Source organism: Colobus angolensis, unplaced genomic scaffold, assembly GCF_000951035.1.
Source record: "Colobus angolensis palliatus isolate OR3802 unplaced genomic scaffold, Cang.pa_1.0 Scaffold419, whole genome shotgun sequence".
In the NCBI taxonomy this organism is placed as follows: domain Eukaryota; kingdom Metazoa; phylum Chordata; class Mammalia; order Primates; family Cercopithecidae; genus Colobus; species Colobus angolensis.
In genome coordinates, this window is record NW_012117588.1 from 646241 (window position 1) to 652039 (window position 5799).

Below are 5799 nucleotides of genomic sequence, written 5' to 3' on the forward strand. Positions count from 1 at the left end.
CTTTCCCACTTCTTCTCATAAGCCTGAAATAAAAGGCTAGGCATCAATGTCCCAAACATCCTGCCAAATATCCATTAATTTTTTTTTTTTTTTTTTTGAGAGTTTCGCTTTGTGGTCCAGGCTGGGGCCCAGTGGTGCGGTCTCGGCTCACTGCAATCTCTACCTCCCAGGTTCAAGCAATTCTCATGCCTCAGCCTCCTGAGTAGCTGGGATTACAGCCGCCCGTACATTTTTAAAATATTTCTTTTTCACTTGTCTTGCATAGGCATGATTATTGCAAATAACTGCAATACATATCATTCACAATTTTATATCATGCTCTTTGTAAAATTCATCAAAATTCCTTTTCCATGCTGCTGTGTGTTCTTCCTGGTTACCAATGTTAATAGATGCATAAGCTATTAGTCAGAACTCTTGTAATTGCAAGTAACATGAAGCCAATTCTAACTCAACTAAGGAAAACGGGGATTTAATGGAAGAACACTGGAGTTGCTTATTAACCTACAAGAACCAGGCAGCCCTGGGGGCCTAAATGCAGGGGACGGGGTCTTGATGTCACCAGAGTTCTTCACTGCTCATTCTTCCTACAGACATCTCTACATAAATGTAGCAGGGATTTAGCCATGTTAGGTCATTTTCATTAGCCACATTTTCCAAATAGGGGAGGAGGGGCTAAGGGAGTTAGATGACTCACTGCAGGTGATTCAGCTGCTAAATGGCATTGACTTGAAAACCAGCATCTTGATTCAGATTGGTGGATCCATACAAATTGCAAGGGAAAAAGCTTTTTAAAAGTATGTAAGAATAGTCACATAGGATAAGAATATATTTGATTTTTGTGAGGACTACAGCTGAAGGAGAAGAGAAACATGCAAATGGGGTTCCATTCCCCACACTAGGGCAGCTTCTCTCATCTCAGAATGCCCACCTGGCATCTTCCTGACCCTTAAGGAAGTTCATAGCAATATTGTTTTCAGAAGTCAATATTCTCCTGTCTCTACTTGCAAGAAAATAACTGGGCTCCCCAGTAAGTATAATTGGTGTGAACAGTGATTTATTATACACCCAGTTCTCCAGATGGCCTTTCATATGGAAATGATTTTTCCTGAAAACAGAAAAATATGGGGTTTTCCCCCCTCAGCAGGTTATAACAGGTTTACAATCCACTCCATCAAAACTAGAATCAAAAACTTTAACAGAGTTCCTTTAAAACAGAAACACAAAAAACACGTTCCATCTGGTAAATAATTGCTGGAGTTGCATTCCTGTGCATTCGGGCACAAGCTAACTGCTGTACAGCATAAAGCTGTGAAAATATCTAGGCTTAATGGGGCAACATGAGATAAGATCTACTTAGGTCTATCATATACTCAAATTGCAACCTCTGGAATGCTGGTTCATGCCAGACTCTCAAATCATCCATAATCTGATGAGCTAGACAGATGTGTAAAATTATTCCAGGATATCTGAAAATCTCACATGTGAGTACAAAGGGCTAGGTGGACACATGCAGCCCTTATTCTATATGAATGAAGCGGAATATTTACCAAGAAGGTCATTTTCAGATGACCGTAGTTGAAGAACAAAGTCAAATGCAGTTCTAAGTTACATGTCCTCTGTCTAAATAACAGATTAGAAAGTATATCTAAAAAGGCTTATATCATCCTGTGGTGGAATCCTTAAGAATGGGGAAAGCATTCAGCAGTAAAAAGTAGGTTAGCATAAGGATTTAATGTAGTTAGTATGTAGCAGGTTAATTTCAGTAGATGACTCTAAGTCATGATTTTCATTCAGGAAGAATTATTTTAGTCAGCGTTCCACCAGTGGAACATACTTCCTCATAAGCTCCCTGCCTCTGAAAGTATAGGCAGGGGAGTCATGTATTAAAGATGTTGTGGGGAAGATCTACAAATTAGGGATCACACTCAAATTCCTTAAGGGGTTGGGCAGATAAATTGTGTAAAATGGTAAGGCATTAGAAAATGGACCGAACTGCAGAGGACTGGACAGGCGCAGCCCACCTAAAGACATTCAAATTCGGTACAGATACTTCTTGGCTTACCATGAGGCTACTGTGTCCCAATAAACCCATCTAAGTAAAAAATGCATTTAATACACCTAACCTACCAAACATCACAGCCTAGCCTAGCCTACCTTGCACATGCTCAGGACACTTACATTAGACTACAATTGGGCTACATCATCTAACATAATGCCTATTTTATAATAAAGTACAGAATATCTCATGTAATTTATTGAATACTGAACTGGAAGTGAAAAACCGAATGATTATATGGTACTTGAAGTACAGTTTCTGCTGAATGTGTATGACTTTCACGCTATCGTGAAGTTGAGTAATTGTAAGTCAAACCATTGTAAGTTGGAGACCATCTGTATTTAAAAACAAAGCAAACCAAAACAAAAATAGACTGTTCTGGCCAAATAGACCACTTTGGAAGGATTTGACCTGTGGATCAAGAGGACATTTGCCACTCCTGGACTAGCAGATCCTTAAGCCTTCTTTGCCTGCTGAGTTCTGTGATGTGTATAAAAATAATGTACTTTTATCTGATAAGAGCCAAACACATTAACCTCTGTGGTAGGAGAAAGTGGAGGTGAACAGAAGTGTAGAATGTGGTCTCCATCCTCAGAAAACTCAAAAATACTTTAAGACATGTCTATATAAAGGCAGTCAACAATGGCAGGCAAAAAGCCTATGGCGGCTCAGAGGAAGCATTTCTAACTTTGATCTAGATAGGTTCAGAAAGAGCAGCAGAATAGGCGAGGCTTGAGTGAGTCTTAAAAGAACAAATAGGTCTGACATAGTGGCTCACACCTGGATCCCTCCTCAGGAGCATCGTTTGAGCCCAGAAGTTTGAGGCTGCGGTGAGCTATGATCACACCACTGCACTCCAGCCTGGGTGACAAAGCAAGACCCTGTCTCTGAAAAAAAAAAAAAAAAAAAAAGAGGATGAACGATGAACATTCAGCTAAATGGAGAGTGTAGAGGATAGAGTTGTTAGGTAGTAACAGGACAAACAAGAAGCCCAGGGGCAAGGAGGAGGGTCATGCTTGGATCCGACTGAACCTCTCAACTTCTTCCTCAGATCCTAAAAGTGGCTTCCCATTACCTATTCTGTTCTGAGCCTCCTTCTCAGCCTCTGGACCTCTCCCTTCTTATGAAGTAAAAGCTTTCTTAGGGTCACAGTTCCCATAGCTGGGCCCTACCACCTGCAGTCAGAGCCCTTAGCACTCCCCTTGTATTCACCTGGTGCATATCCCAGCCCCACTGCCTGTTTGCAGACCTGTTAACAGAGTCATTGGGCTACCTCTCAGACAATCATCCTTGATGCTAAATCACCCAAGCAAATGAATTGAATTTTCAAGTGAAGAGGGTAATCCTAAACACTTAATGATCAGAAGTGAGGAGGCACAAACTATTTTCGGAATTCGAATTTGTCTTTATTATGTGGTATACACCTTTGCTGGGGTACTAAGTGCCATCAATAAACAGCTAGCAGCAATTGATGGCCTACAACTTGCCAGAATCTGTGCTGAGCCCAGTACATGCATGCCCTTCCTCGCCAACTCAACCTCCAAAATGGGGCACGTTATTTTCCCCTCTCTCGAGATAGGCAAACCGAGGCTCAGAGGGGTTAAATAACACATGCAAAGTCATACGACTAACAGGGGCATGGATTCAAATCCAAGTCTTCTGTCTCCAAAAACTGACTACAGTCACATGTGGTTGACCGTTCCCACTTCATGTGATTGTACCATTCATATGGATGTGTAAATGCACACTCAACGGCCCAGAGTCACCTGCTGGCCTATCATCGGATGTAAGCAGCTGCCATCTCCCAAACAACACACTCATTTGATGCGTGAATTTGTATCGCTGACTCTTCAAATACAGTAGTCCCCCCTTATCCAAGGTCCAAATATATTAAATAGAAAATTCCAGAAATGAACAATTCATAAATTTCAAGTTGTCTGTGTTCTGAGCAGCATGATGAAATCTTAGCCATCCTGCTCTGCCTGCCCAGGGCGTGAATCATCTTTTTGTCCAGAGTATTCACACTATAGAAGCTCCCCGCCTGTATATCACTTAGTTGATCTGTTGGTTGTCAGGTCAACTGTTGCAGCATCACTGTACATGCGTCCAAGTAACCCTTATTTTACTTAATAATGGCCCAAAAGAGTAATGAGGTCAGCATATTGTTTTATTATATTATTAGTTGTTATCCTTTATTATACCAAATTTATAAGTGAAACTTTATCATAAGTATGTATGTATAGGAAAAAAACATACTATGTAGAGGGCTCAGGACAATCCATGGTTTTGGGCATCCACTGGGGTCTTAGAACATATCCCCTGTGGATTAGAGGGGAGTATGATAATGCAATGTTCTCATCACATTTGAATAATCTGGGGGCACTAATAAAAAAAGCACTGATGTCTTAACTTCAATCCCCACAGATTTAGATTTAATTGGTTTTGGTTTGAGTCAAATATTGGAACTGTAGAGGAGCTTCCCAGGTGATCCTAATGTGTAGAGAACATAGACTATGAATAGTGGCTAAGAGTGAGGGCTTGGGGTCTGATTTCTGTTACAATAGGCCAGCTATGACACATCTGTAAGTCTTAGTTTTCTCATCTATAAAATGAGAACTATAGAGCTGTGTACTTTATAGCACTGATGCAAGGGTTAAGTTAGATGGAAACAATGGAATGCAAAAATGGTAAGGTTCCTGGTGCCACCTCAAAAGCCTCATTGATCCATAATGAAATGGAAGTTTATAGTCTATTAGGCAAACACCCATTGGTTACATGAGAAAATGTATTCTCCTGGCTTTCTACTCAGACTTCCTGACACCTCAGGGTAGAGGAGAGGGCTGGACAGGCACTCTTGGCAAACTGCTGGCTCTTTCAGAGATGTAACGGCAAAGGCCTTTCAGAGCCAGACAGTTGACATACAGATGTGAAGTAATGGGATAAGCTATCAGCGCTTTTTAAAAAAAAAAAAAAAAGGGGAGAGAGAGCAGGTGTGATTTGAAGAGAAGATACCCCATAAAAGGCATTAAAGTTCATTAAAAATAATAACAATTACTACCAACAGGTGCTGGCCAAACAGATCCATCTGTGCCCACATGCAGCAGGTAGGGTGTCAGTTTGCACCACCAGTAGTCACACCTTCAACTTTACAGATTCATTTCAGTGGCTCCTCCCTGCTTCTGTGCTTGTGAGCTGAGGGCAGCTACTTCCCCTTCCATTGGAAGCCAAGGGGTTTCAAGGACATGTCTGTGACTATGAAGAGGCTTTCAGATGACAGCCAGATTTGTTACAGGCAGACAAGCAGTTATTTGTTTAAAAGTTACCACCCTACAGAGGGCCCATCTCTGTTTCAGGCTAGCTGTGTGGCCTCACCTAACTTCTCTGAACCATTGCTCACATATAAAATGTGGAAAAAGGTATCCACTCCTCAGGGATGTTGTGAAGATTAAAAGAACAAGAGATGTAGAGTGCTCAGCACAATGCCTGTGCTCTGGGAAGCACTCCAGATGTGTCTGCTTTTGTTGTGATTTTGCCATTCTTCAACAAAGTAAAAAGAGCCTCAAGTACTGTAAGCACTGTTTCTCCTCTTGCCCTGGAAAATCATTAAAATGACATGGTTCATTTTGATACATTACCTCATCCCTCCTTTGAAGCCATAGTCAAAAACATTGACAAACAAGTTAGAGATAAGGAGAGGCAAGATAAAAGATATAAAGTGACCAAAAAAAAAAGGTAGAGAATTT

The 5799-nt window shown here is 41.1% G+C and overlaps 1 long non-coding RNA gene across 1 annotated transcript in view; it reads left to right on the forward strand.

Annotated features, from left to right (window-relative positions):
• Positions 1-5619, forward strand: part of LOC105522081 — a 20547-nt gene extending 14928 nt beyond the window's left edge. Inside the window, exon 4 of the long non-coding RNA XR_001003382.1 lies at positions 5410-5619. This is a non-coding gene — a long non-coding RNA (uncharacterized LOC105522081). The remainder of the gene's footprint in view (positions 1-5409) is intronic.
• Positions 5620-5799: the final 180 nt, after the last annotated feature.